Below are 21430 nucleotides of genomic sequence, written 5' to 3' on the forward strand. Positions count from 1 at the left end.
GCTACCTGGGTCCAGTGGCCAGATATAGATCAGATATAGACTAGAAATGACTCCCAACAAGGGAGTACTTGACTTCTAGCGGACTCTAACTTTAGAGTGGAGATAAGACATATACACAAGTATAAACCAAAAGCAAAGCTAGGTCCCAATTAGTGTGAATAATGGATCTCCTGCAGTGGTCTGAGATATTTGAATTTGCACTATTTAAAGTTATAATTATGTGAAATTATGTAAAATAGGATACAAGTACATAAGGGAGGTATTACTACCACTAGCTCATGTTTACATGATGCTTTATGATTTTATAAGTGCAACAACCCTGTGAGATACGTAATGCAAGCATTGTTATCTCCTTTTTTTAACAGATGAATTGGAAGAAGGTAAAAATGAGGTGTCCAGGGTAACATGAACTTATTAGTGGGGGGCAGAACTGGATCTTGAAGTCCAGGTTTCCTGACCTCCAGTCTGGTGCCTTGGGGAGAGGTCACTTCTGGCTGGCCTGCTGGTTCAGGAAAGGTTGCAGCTCTATTGTATGAGGAAAGGAGTTGCTTCCTACTTAATTTTTGCTAACTAGGTGCGAAAGTAAATTGCTTCTTTGCCGAAAATGCTGTCAAGATTGTAAATGTAGCAAATTTTAAAATTGTACAAGAATTTAATTTGAATTTTTTTCACCCTCTAAATGTGATTGTCCTAGTATAAAAAACTGTGTTAGAGCTTTCCTAGTGACAGCTCTGGTTGATGGGAGGGAAAAGAAAAAGTTCATGATGACCTGGAGATTTGCAGAATATTGGCATCACTAATAGAATCAGAAAAGGCAGAATGATCAACTAAGTTTTCCATTGAATAAATTTAATAAACTCTTAAACATTTAATTTAATAAACAATTAAATTTAATAAAAATTTAATTAATAATTTAATAAAAATTTAAATTTTAATAAATTTAATAAAATTTTAATAATTTAATAAACATTTAAAAACCACTGTTTAGTACCAGGCATTGTGCTAGGCGTGGGGATACAGAGATAAAAACTAAACAGTTCCTGTCTTCAAGGAGTTTACATTCTCTTGGTTAGATACATATTAATTGGTTGGATCTCATATTAATAATCAATTAGTGTATTAGGATCAGGATTTTTTCAGAAGCCTGTAGGTTACATTACTGATAATGAGATTGAATTAATTTTCCCCTCAATTACCTAGGTGGGGAAGCCCATTGTGCTCTCTACACAGGTATGGATGTGGATAAATTCTTTGATTAGATTGTCCGAGGCTAGGCAATTTAGAAGTAAATGACATAATCAAAGTTACATTCCCCCAGCCCCTCATTAGAATAGATCCATCTCTCATTGTAATATTCATTCTCTCTCATTAATTGTTAGCCAATCAGAGTTGATGGCCACTCTCAGAAACACCCACTGTTCCAAGAACATATAAAATGTGAGACCACTGTCTGGTGTTCAGGAGTGTCATTACCCAGAAATTATGTCTCTTGAACTTTTTAAATGTCAAAACAGCATGTCCCTGAGTAAGTAAATAAAATATAATCTGAGGAGGAGAGAACATTAACAACTGCGGGGATTAAGAAGGATTTTTCTTAGGACAGACCTGCACCACTTGTAAACTTCTTCAGGGCAGATAGGTTAGATTAGAGACAGACTATAGTTGGTTGCTGTGGGTCATGTGACAAACAGGAGAGTGCCCAGTGTCAACCCTACATTTTTCACAGGCCACTGAAATCTTTTGTCAGGCTGCAAGCGGCCCACAGGCTGTATATTGTGTAGGCCTGTCTTAGGAGACAGCCACTGAGCTGAGCCTTGAAGGAGATGATGAATTCTGATAGGTGGAGGTGAGAAAGGAGGGCATTCCAAGCTGAAGGACAGCCTCTACAAAGACAAAGAGATGGGAGATGAAGTGCCCAGTCTGGGAGGTAGCACGTTGGCCAATTTGATGGGAGTGTAAGATATGTGAAGTGAAGGAATAGAATGTAAATCTGAAAAGGCTGGCTGAAGCCAGATTGTGAAGAGCATTAAATAACATAATGAGGAGTTTGTTTTTTACCCTGGAAGTTAGAGGAAACTGGAACATTCTTGAGCAGGGTCAGATGTATATTTAAGAGCAATTGTTTTGGCCACTGGATGGAGAATAGACTGGAAAGGGAGAGAGAATGGGAGTAGGGAAACCGTTTAGGGGAATATTGCCCCTATTGCATGTGGGAAATGAGGGGGAGAGAAGAGGTAAGGATGACTTCAAGGTTGCAAGTCTGGATTCCTGGAAGGATGGTGGTGCATTCAACAAACAGAGAAATTTGGAGAAAGATCAGTTTTAGGGTGAAGGATAGTTACAGTAGTTCTGTTTTGTACATCAATCAATTGGTCAACCAATGAACGTTTATTGAATGTGTACTGGGTGCCAAGCACTGTGCTACATACTGGGAATATTCAGACAAAGATGACATAATTCCTGCCCTCAGGAAACCTACATTAATACAGATAGTGAGCTTGAATTGCCTGTTCAGATGTCCTGGTTGAACAGTCAAGCAGACAGTTAATTGGCACTGGAGCTCAGGAGAGACATTAAGAGGAGATACATAGATTTTGAAGTCCTCCGGACAGAGATAACAATTGATCCCATGGACATGAAGAGCTTAGAGAGTATCCTTCCTCCCCACATCCAATCTGTTTCCAGGGCCTATCAATTTTACCTTACAACATCACTTGACTATAATTACCACTGTAGTGTAGATCCTCTTCACCTCACGACTGGACTACTGCAATAACCTTCTGCCTGCCTCAGACCTGTCCCTGCTCCAATCCATCCTTCATTCAGCCGACAAAGTGATTTCCTAAATCAAAGGTCCAATCATGGCACCCACCTACTCAATAAAGTACAATTGCTCCTTATAGCCTTCAGGATCAGATACAAAATGTACTGTTTGGCATTCAGAGTCCTTTTTTTAAAAAAATTCTTTCTTAAAATTTTGTTTTAAATTTATGGAATAAAGCAAGCATTTACGTAACATAGTACAATAAAAAAGATGATTGTACATGAAACTGCAAATCTACTATACTACTAACTTGCTATTCTTTTAAAATATACAACAAAATTATCATGTAAATTTTTTTCTTTTTTTTCTTTCCTCCCCCCTCCCCTGCCCTAGAGATGGCTACCATTAGACACAAATAGGGGTGTGTGTGTGTGTATGTGTGTGTATGTAAAATTATTCTATACATACATCTATTTATCAATTTTGTCTATGGGTGTAGATAGCATCTTTCTTTATATGTCCTTTATAGTTAATTTGGGTATTTATGATAGACAAAGTAATTTATTCACTCAAAGTTGTTCTTATTGCTATTACTCTATTCAGTGTTCTCTCGGTTCTGCTCATTTCACTCCTCATTATTTTGTGCAAGTCTTCCCATGTTTTACTAAAAGCATTGAACTCATCATTTCTTATAGCACAATAGTATTCCATCACAATTATACACCACAACTTGTTCAGCCATTCCCCAACTGATGGGCATCCCTGAAATTTCCAGTTCTTTGCCACCACAAAGAGAGCTGCTACAAATATTTTAGAACATATAGGTTCTTTTCCTTTTTCCCTAATCATCTTTTGAAATAGACCAAGTTTTGGTATTGCTGGGTCAAAGGGTATAGGTAGTTTAATAACTCTTTGGGCATAATTTCAGATTGCTGTCCAAAATGGTTGGATCATTATACAATTCTACCAACAATGAATTAGTGTCGCAATTTTTCCATATTCTCTCCACCATTTTTCATGTTCCCCTTCTATAATTTTAGCTAATCTGATAGGTATAAAATGATATCTCAGGGTTGTTTTAATTTGCATTTCTCTAATCAATAACAATTAGAGCATTTCTTAATATGACAATAAACTGTTTTGATTTCTTTGTTGGAAAACTGCCTGTTCATATCCTTTGTCCACTTATCAACTGGGGAATGACTTGTATTCTTATAGATTTGACAAAGCTCTTTATATATTTTAGATATGAGACCTTTATCTGATAAACTGTCTATAAAATCAAAATCCTTCTTTACCTAGCCTTCTCCTGCCTTTCCAGTCTTCTTATAGCTTACTCCCCAACATGTCCTCTTTGATCCATTGACACTGGTCTTCTGGTTGACAAACAAGATATTCCATCTCTTGGCTCCCAGCATTTTTGCTGGTTGCCCCCCATACTTGGAATGCTCTCCTACTGATCTTCCTGGTTTCTTTTAAGTCCCAACAAAAGTCCCTTCTTTTACAGGCAGCCTTCCCCATTCTCTCATAATTCTATTGCTATCCTTCTGCTAATGTTTTCTATTAGTCCTGATATTTGTGTGTTGTCTTCCCCATTAGATTTTGAGCTCCTTGAGGACTGGGACTATCTTTTGCTTCCTTTTGTATCCCCAGCATTTAACACAGTGCCTGACATATTTGTTATTGTTGTGGTCCAATTGTGTCTGATTCTTCATGATCCTATTTGGGGTTTTCTTGGCAATGATACTGAAGTGGTTTGCTATTTCCTTCTCCAACTTATTTTACAGATAAGGAAACTGAGGCAAACAGTTAAGTGACTTGCCCAGGGTCACACAGCCAGTAGTAAATGTCTGAGGCCATATTTGAACTCAGAAAGATTAGTCTTCCTGACTCCAGGCCCAGGCACTACATCTGCTGCATCACTTAGCTGCCTCCACTGGTGTATGGTAGGTGCTTAATAAATATTTATTACTTGATTAAGAGAAAGAGAATATAAAAGAAGTAAGCTTTGAATTAAACTTTGGGCGTAAACACCTCAGGTTAGAGGGAAGGATGTGCAAAAGCGATTGAGGAGTAGCCAGCACAGGTAAAAAGAGAAGCTGGAGAGAGCAGTGTCATGAAAACTCAGAAATTATAGAATATTCAGGAAGAAGGCGTGTGTTTAGCAGTGTGAAATGACTCATAAAGGTCCATTAGGGAAGAGACCAAGGAATGAACATTGAATTCAGCAATTAAGAGATCACTGATAACTTTGGAGAAAGCAATTCCAGTCAAAAATAGAGTTGGAAACCAAATTTTGAGGGTTGAGAAGTAAAAGCAACTAATGGAAAAATTTCTTTCCCCTCCCATCTCACATTCCCTTGAATTTGGTTGGAAAAGGGAGTTGAGACATAAGATAGCTTAAGGGGATGGGAGGGTGAAATGAAATTTATTTTAAAGGATGTGTAGAACTTTATGTAAGTATTGAAGCAATGATTCAATAGGGAAAGATGTAAGATTGGAGAAATGGAGAATAACCAAGGGGGCAAATTGTGAGAGATGTGAAGGGATAAATTAGTTGACCAATTGATGAGCCATTAAATACCTATTTCTTGCCGGGCACTGTATTGGTATTGGGGATACAAGTATAAAAAATGAAATAATCCCTAATCTCAAGGATTTTACATTCTAATGTGGGAGATATGTATATGTATATGTATATGTATATGTATGTGTATGTGTGTGTATGTGTATGTGTATGTGTATGTGTATGTGTATATGTATATGTATATGTATATGTATGTGTATATGTGTATATATATATATACATACCCACACACACCCACACACACACCGTAAATATAGTGTGAATAAATAGAAATATATACAACGTAGTTTAGGAAAGAGAATCAGGTAAAGCTTCATGCGGTTGATGGTACTTGGGATGCATCTTAAAGAAAAAAGAGGTATTCTGTAAGGAGGCAGTGAATTCCAGGCATGTGGACATGTGCAAAGGCACAGAGAGGATTTATTGAGTGTTGTGTGGAAGGAAGAGATAAAAGGCCAGTTTGTCTGGATTTCAGAGTATGGGAGGAGTATTGTCCAATGGAGCTAGAAAGATAGGTTGGGACTAGATTGTGAACGACTTTGAAAGCTAAACAGAGGAGTTTATATTCTATGCTACAGGCAATAGGAAGCCACAGGAGTTAATTGAGAAGGGGAGTCATATGGTTAGATCTGCCTTAAGGAAAATTACTTTGGCTGCTGTGTATAAGAAGTGTTGGTGTTTGAGACAGGGAAACCAATTAACAGGCTGTTGCAATGATGTAGATGAAAGGTGTTGAAGGCTTGAATTAAAGTGGGAGCTGTGTGAATGGAGAGATGGGATGGGATGAGATAAGGGGCACAATTAGAGGAATTGGCCTTGGCAAGAAGAGCCACCTATTCATCAGACACTGGAACAAAAAGAAGAGAATGGGGGATGATGTAAGGTTTTGTGGTTTGGAATAGGTGAGTAAAGGGAGTTCATGACAGATGGCTTAGGCTGCATGGTTTGTGGGAAAGCGAGGAGTGCAGTTTTTGACATAATTCTGAGGTGCTGATGGGATACCCAGGTTAGATGTTTAATAGTTGGAAATGTGAGTTAGGGGCTCACATTGAAGAAGCTGCGACTAAAGATGAGAAATTGAGTATTGTTTGCATAGAAGTGATATTCAAAGGAATGAGAGTTCTGAGAGAGAAAATGTAGAAATAGAAGAGAAAATGGTGTACGACAGAAACTTGGATATCATCTGCACTTAGAAACAAAATGAGGCAAGGAACTTGTGAAGTAACTGAGAAATAGCACTTTAAGAAGAACTAGGGGACTACCGTATCTGTGTCTAATGTGTAAGGATGAAGAGAATATTAAGGAGGGGGAGTATTCAGGGGTGTCAAACGCTTCTGAGAAGTTGAGGAGATGAAGACAAGAAAAAGTCATTGAGTTTCTTAAAAAGAAAGTCATCCACTGATGACCTTAAAAATTGCACCTCTCTTAAATCAACAGAATTGAAAAGACTGGCCCGAAGAATTTGGAGGTTGGAAACTGGTAATCGAGGGGATTAGTTTTTGCCCATATTTTACATATTCACATATATACCTTGAGGATATAGATTACTAATCTGTTTTTCTCATGAGATAGAATCACTAAAAGAAAAACACTTTTTTCCAAGGTCTTAAAATTTGTGTTGAAAACCCTCCATAAAATGGAAGATTTTATCACAGATTTGGAGCTGGAATTGAGTTGAGAGGTCATCTAGTCTATCTGCTTTATTTTACTGATGAGAAAACTGAGGCTAACAGTTTAATTTGCTTGGCTGAGTTAACGCAGGCAGTCCGCTGGTGGCGGAGCTAGGTCCCCTGATTCCAAATCCAGCCTTCTTTGGCTTCTGTTGCTAAAATTTGCAAGCCATTGTGCTTTTGAATTACTTGTAGGATAAAGAAATAAACATGTGCATTGACATTTTGATTTTTAATTTGGGAAAAAGAAATAATTTCTGGGGTTTTGGGAGTGGGTTAAGTCCACATTATGAAGTCTCTAGGAATGTAACTTGCTTAGTGATACTTATCTGTAGACAGGAAGATTTCTAATTTTTTACTTTTAAAACAACTGATCTATCCAATTCTATTCACAGAGGTGTTCTCTGAGAAGCCTCCATACCTCAAAATTTATTAGGATGGATTGGATAGTTCAGCTGCATGCTTAGCAAAAATGCTGCTGCAATGTCGAAGTGCTAGCTGTTGGATCCTCTTTTGACTTGTGATGTAGACATAGCCTGGGAGTAAATTCTTTATATTTCTAATATTACTGATCTTTAAACAAAGTAGTATGTGGGAATATTATTTGAAGAAATATAATGTAATTTTTTCTGAAGCATGAATTTTATTTCACAGAAATCATTAGCTCAAAGAATGTTTGAGTTTAAAGCACCTTAGAATTAATCTTATCAAGCCCACTCATTTTCTGTGTCTAAAAATAGATTTGATTTTATTGTTTTCAATGAACAAAAACCTATTTTCTCTCCCTACCACCTCCCTCCCAAGGGAAAAAAAAAAGAAAGAAACCCTTGTAATAAATATCCATAGTCAAAACAAATTCCCATATTGGCCATATTACGCACACACACACACACACACACACACACACACACACACACACACACACACCACACACACACATTTATGCACCTTGACTCCATCACCTCTCTGTGAGGAGGTGGGTAGCATGTTTCGTCTTGAGTCCTTTGGAGTGATGGTTAGTCATTGCTTTGATAATAGTTCTTAAAATGGCCATTTTCTAATTGATAAATGGTCAAAGGCTATAAACTGGTAATTTTTGAAGGAAGAAATCAATAGGAAAAAAATGCTCCAAATCACAAAATGAGAGAAATGCAGATTAAAGCTACCCTGAGTTTCTATTTTATATATATCAGATTATTAAAATTAGCAAAAAGGGAAAAAGACAGATATTGGAGGGGCTGCCAGAAAATACACATTAATGCAATGTTGGTGGATCTGTGAATTAGTCCAGCCATCCTGGAAAAGAATTTATAACTATGCCCCAAAAGTTTTGAAACTGTGCACACTATTTGATTCAGCAATACCATTATTAGGGCTATCCCCCAAAAGGATCAATGAAAGAGGCACAGGAGGGACAGCTAGGTGGGGCAGTGGATAGAGCACTGTCCCTGAAGTCAGGAGGACCTGAGTTCAAATTCAGACTCAGACCAAACACTTGACACTTACTAGCTGTGTGACCCTGGGCAAGTCACTTAACCCCAATTGCCTTAAAAAAAAAAGAGGCAAAGGACCCATATGTATAAAAATATTTATAGCAGCTTTTTTTGTGGTAGTAAGGAACTGGAAACTGAAGGGACACCCATCATTTAGGGAATGGCCAAGCAATTTCTGGTATTTGAATGTGACAGAATAATATTGTGCTATAAGAAATAATGATCAGTTGAGGAATATCCTAAATTATGGTATGTGAATGTGATTGAATACTATAGTGTTGTAAGAAATGATGAAATGAATAGTTTCAAAGAGATTTGGGAAGACTTGTATGAACTGATGCAGCATAATTAATTCCATATATATTTTGGTATGAGACCTTTATAAAGAAATTTGCTTCAAATATTTTTCCCAGTTACCTACTTTCCTTCAAATTTTAGCTGCATTGGTTTTGTTTGTATGAAAATTTTAAATGTTATGCATTCAAAATTGTACATTCTGTCTTCTGTGATTCTCTCTATCTCTTATTTGGTCATGAATGCTTCCCCTCTCTGTAGATATAAAAGGTAATTTCTTGCTTCTCTAGTTAATTTATGATGTCACTCTTTATATCTAGGTCATGTATCTGTTTGGAGCTTATTTTGGTACATGGTGTAAGATGTTGATCTGTTCCTAGTTTTTGCCATATTGCTTTCTAATTTTCTAAGCAGTTTTTATCAAATAATGAATTGTTATCCAAGTTGCTGTAGTCTTTCACTTTACCAAAGACTAAGCAAACATTTGCTTCTGTATATTGCATTTTTAATCTGGCTCTTTATTTCTCAGTCAGTACAAATGGCTTAGATAATTAATGCTTTGTAGTATATTTTGAGATCTAGTACTACTAGATCCCTTTCTTCCCAGTTGTTTTTTTGCATTCTTTTTTTTATTTTAGGCAATTGGGGTCAAGTGACTTGCTCAGGGTCACACAGCTAGTGTCAAGTGTTTGGTCTGAGGCTGGATTTGAACTCAGGTCCTCCTGACTTCAGGGCTGGTGCTGTATCCACTGCTGTCCCTTTTTGTACTATTTCCCTTGAGATTTTTGATCTTTTGTTTTTATTGCAATATTATTTTTTCTAGTTCTGAATGGTTATCCTTTGGTGACTTGATTGGTTTGGCATTGAATAAATAAATTAAATTAAGTAGTATTGTCATTTTTATTGTATTGGCTTTGTCTAAGCATAAGTAATTCATGGTTTGCCAAATACTTAGGTCTGTCTTTATTTTCCACAAAAATGTTTTGTAGCTTTATTCACATAGTTCTTTTGTCTGTATTGGTAGATAAGATTCCCAAATATTTTACACATTCTGTAGTTATTTTAAATGGAATTTCTCTTTCTATCTCTTCCTGATGCATTTTGTTAGTAATATATAGAAATGCTGATGATTTTTGTAGACTTATTTTACATTCTGAAATTTTGCTCCAGGTATCAGTTTTTTCAATTAATTCCAACATTCATTTTCTGGTTTAATTCAGTAATAATAACAATAATAAAATTGTTGAAACACCTCTAAAATAATGTTTAAAAAGAGGAAAACAGAGGAGATAATAAGCTACAAAACATAAGAAAAACAAATAACAGATAAATGATTAAGGTAGAAAAAATATTCTTTGAAATGAGTTTCATTATGTATTGCCTCTAATAGCGATAAAAATGATACACAAATATTACCTTTTAGGTAATGGAAAAAAATCAAGCATGAATGGGGGTTTGGAAAAAATAATTTTGGATGATGTGCAAAGCTATGTTTTACTGTATCAATACTGGAATGCAATAAGCTTAAAACAAGTTTTAATTTGTTATTTGTTTAATGGGATGTATAGTGGTAGTTAAAGTCTTCTTATCTCTTATCTGTTTGCTTTTTTTACTTAAGGTCTTTAGCTGTTTGTTTAAGCATTACTTTGATATTTCAAGCTTCTAAATTATAGTTATTCAGTGTTGGTATTTACTCAATTGGTCTGATGATTGCTATTCTTTTGATGTAATGAAAACATTTTCACTGTATCAACTTTAGCGCAACATCAAGATTCCTAATATCCAGCAAGAATTTGCCTCTGTTTGTATCAGTCAGCTCAAATATAATTTCAGTGTTAACATTTACTTCCTTTTAGAAAGTATTTTGAAGAGGAAACAATAGCTTGTTGAGGGGACTTTAGAAGAATGTACTTTTAAGAGTTTCCATGAACTGCTGATACTCCTGCCCTCTCTCTGAGATGTCCTTTTGCCTGGGAAGGTACATGGATCTTCACATAATTTTGTGTTAGAAGCATTAGCAAGATAACATTTCTGTACTTTGAGATAGCCACGTGGTTTAAAAGTTTTTCCCTCTCAGGAGAAATTTGTCAAAAATCAAGCTCTACTTGTTTGAAAGAGTTTGCCGTACCAGAGAGATTAGATTTATTCTATATGGCTCTGGAGGAATGAACCGGGAAAAATGGATTGGAAAGTATAGGGCAGCAGGACTGTTCAATGTAAGAAAGAACTACCTAATAAGACTGTTTGAAAATTATTCAAGTAGAGTATGGACTTGTTAGGGAAGCTATAGAAAAGATTTACCCTTTGATTAGGGTTAGCTTTAGGTGACCCCTTCAAATTTTAGAGCTTTTCTTGTTCTATACCAGAGGAGGTCTGGGCTGGAGGTAACACAATTTTGAAGGTGTGGAGAAATAGTTCTTATTATTATCTGAATGAGGAGAGGATACCTAATGCCTGGAAGAAATGTATTTATTTAAGCATTCAAGTGCTTTCTTGCTGCCAGGCACTGAGCTAGATGAACTGGTTTTGTGAGAGTGAAGAATAACTGGTGAATAGTCTGGTATCTTCCCAATATCAGAAAGCAAAGGCGCCTTCCTGCACATTGGATGGACCCTCAGTGGCAAATTTATGGGAGGATGTGGACAAGAGTACTACATTATGTAGAAGTATGGCTGGATTGTTATCTGAATAATGAGAGGAAATGTCTCCCTCAACAGGATTACAGATCCATTTGAATAATTGCATATTACTACTAAACAAAGGTTATCAATACAATTTCCCTAATTACCTACAGATATACACTATTTGCAGTACATAACTCTAGTACAGCATGACACTCTAGTACCATCTCACACCAAAGACACCAATCCAAAATCTTTATGATTTATGGTAGTAATTTCTCAACATGTTGAGGACATCTTTGATGAAGCTGTGAGGAGAAGGGAATGAGCAGGCTTTAATAAACCATATTCTACAGTACACCCCATTTTCATAGTCATACAGTTGACTTAAAGGTATAAAGAACAAGAGCTTTTGCTGCTTACTGTTTGTTTACTACATTAAAGAAACAAATAAATAATTTGATTAAAAAAAGCAAAATGTTTCCTTAAAGGCTTTCCTCCAAAAAAGGTGTTGCAGCATGTTAAAAAAATAAACTCTTGTTCATAGCTTTTTTAAAAATATCATCCACATTTCCCAATATATCCTTTCCCTCTCTCCCCCCAAGAGTTCCATCCTTTATAACAAAGAATATAAGAGAAAAAAAAAGTTCAATAAAACTTACCAACACATTGAAAAAGTCTGACTATGTAGTATTCCACACTCATGGTCTCTTAGCTTTGCAAAGAAATGTGGGAGGGGCCCTCATTTATTTTCTTTTGATAAAACTTGATCATGATAATTTCATAGCATTCAGATTTGATTGGTTTGTTGTTGTTTACTTTGATTTGGATCAGTTCATATGTCTTCTCATTGCATACATGTCAAAATCTTTCAAGATTCTTTGAAAGATGCAATGAAAGAGATGTGTTTTTATGATCTTCCAATTATTAATATCGAGTGAAGCATAAAAGGGAGAGACTTATATTTGCCAAGGTGTTTGCCTTTGTCATGGAGGATTCTTCAGCACAGTGCCTAAATGGGAGAAGGATTCTTTATAGATTGTGAGGTCCTCCAGGTACTCCTGTTTTCACTAAACTCTAGAATCCCTGCTCAAGAATACTGAAGAACCATCCAAATGTGATCCATAATCACTCAAAAGAGTTCAGCCTAACTTTCCACACAAAAAAAACCTAAGTAGATAAAAGACACTTTATTGTCTAGACTATGACAGACAATTTATAGATCTGATCTATCCGTATCACATCTTGGATAGAAACTAATGGCACACAATAAATCTGGCCCAGAATTAAAGAGGAAGAAAAGAGTGGATTGGACTTTGGGAATTCATGCAGTACCTTTAATGAGCCCAAGTTTCTTCCTAAAATAAAACTCTATCTTTTTAGCAGTGGTCTTCTCATGCCCCTATAAGCAGTGATGCTAAGTATAATGGCAAGCTTAATGTTTCTATTTCCTGAATAAAGTTGTTTCAGACCAGCAGCTCATATAACATGGGTGTCCTGGCATTTCAGCTCTAGAGTCCCTTGCTATTTTTTCCAGGTTCATTGTGACTGTTTTAAGTAATCATTTATGCAAATCATATCTGATCCTCATCTAATAGTCAACTATAATTATACACTATTTACAGTACATAACTCCAGTATTAGCATAACACTCTAGTACCATCTCACAACAAAGACACCAATCCAATAGCAATTGCATTCAATTAAGTTGGACAAGTAATGTAAATAACAAGGAGGAGAATCGAGGAGAGTTTGTCCCCATATACAAAAGGTTTCAGTCTCTCATGTCTTCCTAGATGGGGGATTGGATAGGAAATTCCTAAGAAATATTTATGAGGGGGTGGGAAAACTTATGTAGTGCACGAGTAGGCAAGGTGAGACCTATCTGGTTTTCTGTCTCTTCTTGGCATACTTTCAGTGGCCAGCAAGGATATTTGCTAACTGATTAGGATAGAATCCCCCGATGCCTTAAAGTTTGTCTTTATATGAATACTTTCTTGATCCCTCCTGCTACTAGTGATCCCCTCCCCCAATTGCCACATTATTTATTTTGCATATTTTTGATTATACATACAACATGTATATGTGTTTATAAACAAAAATATACAAAATAAATATGAGGCAATAGATGTGAGGCAATAGAGGGAGATGAAGGCTTAGGGTTTTATACACACACACACACACACACACACACACACACACACACACAAATGGGGGCAGCTAGAGAGAGATTGCTGGAGTCAAAAAGACTGATTTCCCTGAGTTCAAATCTGGCCTGAGACACAAGCTGGGTAACCCTGGGCAAGTCACTTAACCCTGTTTGCCTCAGTTTCCTCATCTGTAAAATGAGCTAGGGAAATGGCAAACCACTTCAGTGTCTTTGCCAAGAAAACCCCAAATGGAGGTCACAAAGAGTCAGACATGACTCTAATGACTGACCAACAACATAATAGACATATACGCGCACATTATCTCCCTTGATAGAATGTAAGCTCCTAACAGGCAATAGCCATTTTGTTTTTGTTTTTGTATCCTCAGCCCCTTGGATAATGTCTGGCATAATTAGGTATATAATAAGGTCTCGTTTTATTGTTTGATTGATTAGTCTAGAGTCATGAAGATTCCCATCTCCTGTTCTGCCTGTGGTCTGCGACTTACCTCTCCAGTTGGCTTTCTGTCCCTGCTCCCTTTGGCAGCCTTGGTAGAGAGGTGACATCCTCTGCCCCTGGCTCCTCAAGAATACATCAGGACTTCCTGGATTCTGAGACTTGTTACTTCTCTGCTACTACTGCTCTATCTTGTCGCTCCTTTAATCTCATTTCTTTTTTCCACTTTCCATTCAGCATCCTTTTTTTTTTTTGCCTTTTAGTGAGACAATTGGGATTAAGTGACTTGCCCAGGGTCAGCTAGTGTCAAGTGTCTGAGGCTGGATTTGAATTCAGGTCTCCCTGACTCCAAGACCGGACCTCTATCCACTGTGCCATCTAGCTGTGCCTAGCTTTTTGTTGTTGATCAGTCATTTTTTGTTCATGTCTGACTCTTAAATGACCCCATTTGGGATTTTCTTGGTAAAGATACTGGAGTGGTTTGCCATTTCCTTCTCTAGCTCATTTTACAGATGAGGAAACTGAGGCAAACAGGGTCACACAGTTATTAAGTCTCTGAAGCCAGATTTCAACTCAGGAAGTTGAGTATTGCTGACTCCAGGCCCAGCACTCTATTCACTGTGTCACCTAGCTGCCTTTTTCCAAGCTTATTCAAGCTGATTTAATCTTTTCCTCAATGAACATGGCCCCATGGTAGTTCTGGGATTTTTCTCCAGAATGACTTCCCTACCTTGTGGCTGTAGTCAACTGAAGGGGAGAGGGAGGTACCCAGATCTTCTGCCAGGTTCCTAATCTAGTGCTTTTTCCATCACACCCAAAGAAAGGAAGGCAATATGAATTTATTAAGCACCTGCTATGTGCCACATCTTGTGCTAAGTATTTTATAAATATTATCCATTTGATCTTCATAACAACCTTAAGAGGTAGGTGCTGTTACCATTTTACAGTTGAAGAAACTGAGGCAGATAGCAGTTAAAGTGATTTGCCTAGGATCACACAATGAGTATCTGGGTTGGATTTGAACTCAGGTCTTTCCTGACTTCAAGCCCAGTGCTCTATCCACTGCACCACTTAGATGCTTCTAAGCCTTACCAAAGCAAATGTTGACTGAGGTACAATAAATTCTGAACTAAGGAAGCTTATAGGACATTCTAAATAATAATCATTCCCCTTTTTATATCACTATCCCAAATATAGTTTATAAAGTATTATCACCATGAAGAAGAAGTTAAATGCCTTCATTAAAAATCTAGTATGTGGCCAAGGCTAAACTGAAAACTAGGTCTTCAGGCTAAAGGCAGTATCCTTTCCATTTCACTACAGTGACTCTCTGAAAAAAGAGGATGATTTGTGATCATTGAATCAATTGGCATTTTGGCACTGGTGATTTGAAAAGTGTTAACAAACCACATTTGCCCAGTGGATTTTAAATCTTATTTTGCTATGACCTCACTTGGGCTAATTGCCCATAGTGTCCTATGAATAGGAAAAGAACAATAGCTAGCATTTATATAGTGCTTTAAGTTTTGCTAAGTATCTTACAAATGTTATTTTATCCTCAGAACAACCCTGGGAGGTAGGTATTATTATTATCCTCATTTTGCAGTTGAAGAAACTGAAGCAAACAGAGAGGTTGGTGACTTTCCCAGGGCCACACAGCTAGTAAGTCTGAGACTGAATTTGGAATCAGGTCTTTCTGCCTCTAGGTCCAGTAATCTATCCATTATGCCACCTACATACTTCATTTGTACACATGTTGTAAGCTCCTTTCCTATGTGACTAAAGAAGGGATTTGGATAAATCTTAATGCCTAATGTCCAATTGACATCAGTGAAGCTACTGACATTTTGTGTACTATAGGTGAATTTCAGACTTTCTATACTTTGGCAGAAAGTGTCCTCTTTTTAAAAAATTGATCGGAAGTTTTTAGAAAATGAGTAGGGCATGGAAAGTAGGTCATATCTTTGTGGAAATTTCTGATTTGGTCAAAGGATTCCTCTTTATCTACCTACATTCAATAAAACTTGGAAGGCATAATTTTGAGCAAGGCTCTTTATGTAATAATGTGATAAATGACAGGAAATGTTTTATTAAATAAATACAAATAAAACCTCTCTCATCTCATCTTCTCTTTTTCCTACAGTTCCAAGTTTATTTGAGAAGACTTTTTGCTGATTAGCAATTCTTTAGGAAACACTAAGAAAGTTCATGCTAGGAGGTTGGCCTAGTGACAGCCTGTTGTTCTGCCAAATGGTTACACTTAAGTTTTGGGACTTTAGGGATGAGATTTTCTGCAAGTTTGGAGGAAGAAGGCAGAGGAGGAGAGGGGGATGGGAGAAAGAGATCTTGGAAACCCTGACTTCGGGCTTGGCTACTGTGAAAAGTATGTAGCATAACTCAATGCTATGTCCCCTATCTCAGCCAACTCTTGATAGAAAAACAGAGAGCCCCTAGAAAATGTAAAGACTCATACAAGTATGGCAGTGATATGAGTGTTTTCCTTGATAATGCCACAGGCAACAATGGGAAATGCACTGGCTTTGGAATTAGTGAACCTGGGTTCAAATGGTTAACTCTGATGCTACCTTACTACCTTGGCTTAATTTTCCTTATCTGTAAAGAGAGGGGATTTCACTGGCTGGATTCTGAGGGCACTTCAAGCTCAGATCTATGATTCTAAGATTTAAAAAAAATGCCTTATTTATTACTATGTAAGTGCACCAAAAGTAAGTGTACTATGTAAGAGAACCAAAGAGAGAGCAGGATGTTGGGAACCCCCGCATCTTGGATGAGACTTAAGTCTTTTTCATTCTTTTATTTCCCACAGATTCTTCAGATAAGACTTAAACAAGATCAAAGGTAGATGGATAATTAGTAAACATTCATTAAGCACCTACCATGTGCCAGGCAGTAGTGGAGAAATGTATTATTTTTGGGGGGATACCCTGTGTATGTGTCAGGAGTTTAATCCTTGAAGAGGGTGCCACACTTCTCCCTAAATAGTTATGTCCTCTCTATGACAAAGCTGACAGTATATAAACCAGAGGTACCATACTGTCAAAGAATTGTTGGAGTCTTCTAATGGATACATTTGTTGCCTGTAATTTGCAGTTATGAATGATATGCCAGAGTGCTAGTTGAAAACTGGAAACTTTAGAGGCTGGCTATTCTTCTTTGAACCTTCCTCTTGGTTGGGTCAGAGGGGGTGAATTAATTACTAAACTTTGTCTGCTTCCATGTTACTCTAAAGTTGGGGAATTAAAGAGGCTTCTCTAAAACTTGGTTAATACAGGAAATCATCAATCATGGCTATGTTGGTTTGCAAGATCTCTGTGTGTGAAAAAAATGTTTCAGAAGATAGGTTTTTTGTTGCTTTGTTTCAAACTGTGTAAAATCAGCTTTGAGCTTGCTGTTGTAAAATAAAAACAAAAACAAAAATGCAACTGACCTGGATTTATTGCAGCTAGGCGATGCCTAGAGTGAATAGAGTGCTGGCCCTAGAGTCAGAAACACCTCCCTTAGTTCAAATCCAAATAGTTTTTAGCTGTGAGACCCTGGGAAAATCACAACCTCTGTCTGCCTTAGCTTCCTTATCAGTAAACTAGGGATAATAATAACACCCATCTCTCAGGGTCATTGTGAAGATAAAGAAAGATAATATTTGCAAAGTACTTTTTGAACCATAAAGCACTATATAAATTTAAGCTATTATCATTATATGTGCCTGATATAAGATAACATATGTAAAGTACTTTGCAAGACTTTAAATACTACATGTGTTAGCTATTAATTTCCTTCACCAGTGGTAAAGTCCTATCAACCTTCTGCAGTATCTTTTGCTTCCTTAAAATTATATAAGTATAGATATTATTTCTAAGTATATATCTCATTTAAAGGTTTAAGAAACACTTTATTTTCAAGAACCTGGTGAAGTAGGCAATGCAAAGATTTTTGCCTTTTTTACAGATGAGAAAACAGGTTGAGAGAGGTTCATTGACTTGGTCTTAATCCCAGAGCAAGCAGCTCTCAGCTGGTATTCTAACAGGACCCAAACCAGAAATTTTGGCACCCTGGGCAATCCAATGAGTGGTAGAGAAATTCCATGACAGTGCCTCATGGTGTGTGGGAAACAGACACAAGGAAACAGAAAGGAGAAAGGAGGTTTAGGTTTCGGAGAAGTCACTTTTGGTATGTGGCCATGGCATAGATGAAGTGCATGCTACCCGATAACTTCCTTGCTATTCAGTCGTTTCAGTCACATCTAACTTTATGTGACTCCATTTGAGGGTTCTCTTGGTAAACATCCTGGGGTAGTTTACCATTTGCTTTTCTAGCTTCTTCTGCAGATGAAGAACTAAGGCAACTAGGGTTAAGTGACTTGCACAGCTAAGTAAATGTCTGAGGCCAGATTTGAACTCACAATGATGACTCTGCCTGATTCCAGGCCCAGCATTCTATCCGCTGTGCCACCTAGCTGCCCATAACTTCCTTACAACACTAGATAATTCCCTACTTAAGCTAATTGTTACTATTAACTATGTGCTAAACTTAGAGGCTTTTATGCTGCAGAAAGAGTGCAATGCTATCTGTGCCACTGAGTGAAAGCCCACTCAGTCTGCTCTAGTCGTGGCTTTAGACGCTGATCCAGTTTTCCTGTACCTTAGTCCTGCCTTCCTTCCAATTATACTCCACTATGGCTCCTTATTAAACCTTTTGCCGACCAATGCTACCTCTTTAGTCTGGGTTCCCTTTGCCTTTGCCTGTACTATTGTAATAGCCTGCTCTCATGTGATCCTACCCAGCATTCCCTATTTGAAGATTTCTGACTATGTAATCTTCTGGCTCAGAAAACTCGAATAGCTCAAAAACTTTCAGTAGCCTACTGAATGCTATCCAAACTTCTTAACATTCAAGGCTCATCACAATCTGGCATCAGTTTAACTGTCCAGCCTAATTTTATGTAAGTTCTTTTCATTTGCTTTACATTTGTTCAAGAAACATGAATTCAAATCCTGCCTTAGATACTTACTAGCTGTATGACCCTGGGCAAATTGCTTAACTTCTTTGTGCCTCAGTTTCCTCATCAGTAAAATAGAGATAATTTTAGTACTTACCTCCCAGAGTGTTGTGTGGATCAAATGATATAACATTTACAGTGTATTATAAACTTTAAAGCACTACATAAATGCTATTATTATCATTATTTCTAATGAAGAATGCACTGTGCTAGACATTGCTACAATTTTAAAAATGATAGTGTCTGTCCTCAAATAATTTAAATTTTATTAGGAAGAAAACAGTGTAGCACAATGGATAGAGTATTCTGCTTTGCAGTCAGAAAGGCCTTGTTTCAAATTTCACTGCTGATACTTACTGTTTATATGACCATTGGTAAGTAAATTAACCTCTCTGACCCTTGATTTCTGAATTTGTAAAAATATCTGTAGGACCTACCTCAACTGAGGGACTGTGAAGCTCAAATGGGGAGCAGCTAGGTGGCTCAGTAGGTAGAACACCAGCCCTGGAGTCAGGAGGACCAGAGTTCAAATTTGGCTTCAGATACTTTTTAGCTGTGTGACCGCTGGGCCAGTCACTTAATCCTGATTGCCTCAAAAAAAAAAAGATCAAATGAGATTACAGAATCACAGTTCGAGAGCTGGAATGGACCTTAGAGGCCAATTCCTCATTTTACAGACAATACATATAAAATGTTTTGCAAGACTTAAAAGACTAGGTAAATATTAGCTACTGATATGCATGATCAGTTGTCAAGTACTATCAACCTTCTGCAAGATCTCATGCTTCCTTAAAATTACAATACATATAATGCATACATGCAATATATTATGTGCATATATGGAACACATATATACAATACACATGTATAATATATACATGACACATGTGCATGTGTGTATACACACAGACCACAGATATCATATGACTCATTTTAAAGTTTACACATCACTTTTTTCTCCCGAGAACCTGGTGAGATAAACTTTGTAAGCTATATACACACCCATGGCCCCCTACAATACATACATATGTACACATGTACATGTGTGTATATCAGCTGTTATTTGGGAAGATCTGATGTGTATACAGAAAATTATAGGTTTGAGGGCGAAGGAAAGAACCAGATAAATCCAGGAAAACTTGGGGAGGGACAATATTCTTTGGGCTGTCGGGATTAGGGACAGCTTAATGGAAGAATTGACACCTGTTTTAAACTTTGAAGGAAAAGAAGGATTTCAGTAAGTCTAGATGAGTTGACAAGGCACTTCAGGGGTAGTACATAGCATGCATTAAGATATGAGATCAGGAAACAGTTGAACAAGATTGAATAACAGCTAGAAGTTTGGCTGGCTGGACTATAGAGTGTATTAAGAGGAGTAAGGTGAAAAAAGGTTAGAAAGGTTGGTCCAAACCAGATTGTGGAGAAACTTAGTTCTAAGCTAAGGAGTTTGTATTTTATCTCATAGGTAGTGGGGAGGCACTGAAGGTTTTTGAGCAGGAAAGTGACCTGGTTAGATCTGTGCATTAGGAAGGTTATTTGAACAATTTGTGAAGGATGGATTAGAGAGAACAGTTAGGAGGTTTTATAGCAATGGAGGCAAGAAGTGAAGTCTTGAAACAGAGATGGTGACAATGTGAATTAAGAGTTGGATATAGATGCAGGAAAAGCATTTTTTGGTCTGTTCTTTTAAAACAAGTGTTATTGATTTTCTTGTTAAACATTACTGTCATTTCAAGTGACTTACCCTCCCCTCAATAGAGCCCTCCTTTTAAAAAAAGTTTTTATTGTTATTGAGTCATTTCAGTCATGTCTGACTTCTTGTGACCCCATTTGGGATTTTCTTGGCAAAGATAATAGAGTGGTTTACCATTTCCTTCTCTAGCTCATTTTATGGATGAAGAACTGAAGCAAACAGTGTTAATGACTTGCCCAGGGTTATACAGCTAGTAAGTGTCTAAGGCTGAATTTGAACTCAGGACCTCCTGACTCCAGGCCTAGTGCTCTATCCTGAACCACCTGAAGTACAGTTAAGCAAAACAAATGTATGTATTTGACAATATATGCTTCATTCTATACCTATATCCCACTACTGTGACCAAGGGGCAGGAGGCAATATGGTGGAATAGAGAGGGAACTGGAGTTGGAGTCAGCAAGACCTGGGTTCAGATTTGCCTCAGACATAGTATCTTTGTGACCTTGGACAATTCACTGAACTTCTCTGTGCCTCAGTTGTCTTATCAGTAAAATTAGGAGCTTTGACCAGATGACTTCTAAGGTTCCTCTTAGCTCTAAGTTCATGATTCTTCAGATTCAGTCCTTTACTGCAGTGGTGCCAACCTTGTGGCAGAACCTTGGAGAGCTCCAGAATCAGATTAAAA

At 37.2% G+C, this 21430-nt stretch overlaps 1 protein-coding gene across 1 annotated transcript in view; it reads left to right on the top strand.

Moving 5' to 3' along the window:
- The window catches only part of ITPR2 (inositol 1,4,5-trisphosphate receptor type 2), a 509346-nt gene that overhangs the window by 39216 nt on the left and 448700 nt on the right, over positions 1-21430 (top strand). The window lies entirely within an intron of this gene.

The sequence above is a fragment of the Phascolarctos cinereus genome, unplaced genomic scaffold (assembly GCF_003287225.1).
Source record: "Phascolarctos cinereus isolate Bilbo 61053 unplaced genomic scaffold, phaCin_HiC Scaffold_1;HRSCAF=81, whole genome shotgun sequence".
Lineage (NCBI taxonomy): Eukaryota > Metazoa > Chordata > Mammalia > Diprotodontia > Phascolarctidae > Phascolarctos > Phascolarctos cinereus.